Below are 2,028 nucleotides of genomic sequence, written 5' to 3'. Positions count from 1 at the left end.
GTTGTCCGTTTTGCAATCCGACACTCCTACGTCCTCTGGCGCCCCCTTTTGCCTCTTTTCGTGAGCGGGTGTTAAACATTCTCGGAATAGACCGAGATTTGCCAAGCGGACTTGGTACACCACCGGAGTCCGTTTGATGCTCCAACGGTTAACCGGGTAACCGTGAAGGCCTCGTGTGTGTTGCAGCCCAACACCCCTCCAAAACGGCCCAATAACCCTTCCAAACCACTCCCATGTCGTCCGCCGTCGGATCACGGTCATGTGGTCGAAAACTACACCTCATTTGGACACTCCTACCTCCTCCTAGCTATAAATATGTGCACCCCCTCCAAAATTCGGGCGAAACCCTAGTCTTCCCCTTCCCCTGCGCGCCGGACACGTCTGCCCGGCGCCGCACACGTCCACCGCGCCGTCCAGCAAATCCCGCGCTGCCACGTGGAAGGACTTAGTCGTAGGGCCATCGCAACTAGGAAGCTTAAAGGGGTTAATCGGTACAAAGGACACGAGATGTTTTATACTAGTTCGGCCCCTTACGATGAAGGTAAAAGCCTACGTCTAGTTGTGTTGGTATTGCTAGCGTTTCAATCACCAACAGCCTTAACTCGCAGGCTTGGTTATCGATCTCTTATTTCTTGCCCTAAGCCACCACCAGGTCGTCCCCTTATATACACGGGTTGATGCCTGGTGGCCTACAGAGTCCGGGCCGGCTCATAAATCGTGTCCGACTCGGTGACTTCTTTTATATGCCTTTCTTTGCAAGTCTTTCCTTACATACGGCGGTTTACAATATTGGGCCTTAAGCCGCCGCTAGGCTTTTGGGCCTTCTATAATATTTGATAAACTATCATCTTAATGTTTACTGGGCTTCTTGTGTAACCCGCCATTGGGGCTGACCCGGCCCCTCCTGGGCGGGTCATAACTAATAGCTATATCCGCAACATTAGGCCCCAGGTTGACTTTGAACTTCGTTCTTTGTCAATCTTAAATACTTAGAAAAAAATCCATATTCTTATCCTTGTAGAAGTTTTTGTAACCCGCCGTGACGTCATATTTTGAGAATGCAAAAAACTTTTATGACGTCATCTCCCAACGGATCTTCATCTTTAATGTCTCCCGAGAATCGAGGCGTCTGTGTAGTTGGATAACCATTATTCGGCTCCCTCGATTTTCGCGCCCGTCTGTTCACATTTTCCTTATAAGTAGGCATGCCTCGGCTTTCTTCCTTCTTCTCTCTCGCTCCGTCTTCTTCCGCTCGCAAACCCCCTGTTGCTCGAGCTTCGCCACCACCATGCTTCGCCTCCGTCTCCGTCGACCTTGGCCGCTGCATCAACCCGAACCGATCCAGGGAACGGCGGCGACCACCGCCGAAGATCCGCAGTTGTAACTATCCTCCTTTTCACTTCTCAGATCCGCATTTAGGGTTTTCATATTTCTTCGTGCTCTTCGTAGTTCATCATAGTTCTTCATAGTTCTTCCACCGCGAGCTTCTTCTTGATCCAAAAAGACATATATGCTTGTGCGGTAGTGTTTTTGTGCCTACTTCTGACGTCCACAGACCCCTTTCTCCGGTTCAAAGATCTTATTAGAACTTATAGACTCCTCTGCGCTGAACCTTTTAGGTCTAGAATTTTCTCCATTTTGAATAGCCATTTGATCTGGAATAATACCAAGCAATTAGGAAACTTGTTTGTCTCAACACTTAGCTGAATTTACCTTCTTCAAATATCTGTAGTCATGGCGGCTTACTGTGCCGGCTTACTTTTCCTTATATGACATTAGCCCTTAAATAAGCTACCATTACTTCCCTGTATTATCATCATTTAACTGTTAACTTCACCATTGAATTGAACTGGCATGTTGCCTTCCTTTTTAGTTCTTTGCACATCATGCCGTCCAAAGCACCAACCATCTGTAACTGGGTTCCCTCAACCGTAACTGAGGAAGGTTTGAAGGAGTTTTTCACCATAGGATTTTTGCCAGGAAAAGACGTGATGTCTTACCGTGCCCCTGACTTGGAAGAAGAACGGC

The sequence above is a fragment of the Triticum urartu genome, chromosome 6A (assembly GCF_056163025.1).
Source record: "Triticum urartu cultivar PI428250 chromosome 6A, HENAU_Tu73, whole genome shotgun sequence".
Lineage (NCBI taxonomy): Eukaryota > Viridiplantae > Streptophyta > Magnoliopsida > Poales > Poaceae > Triticum > Triticum urartu.
Note: the sequence above shows the minus strand (reverse complement) of the source record.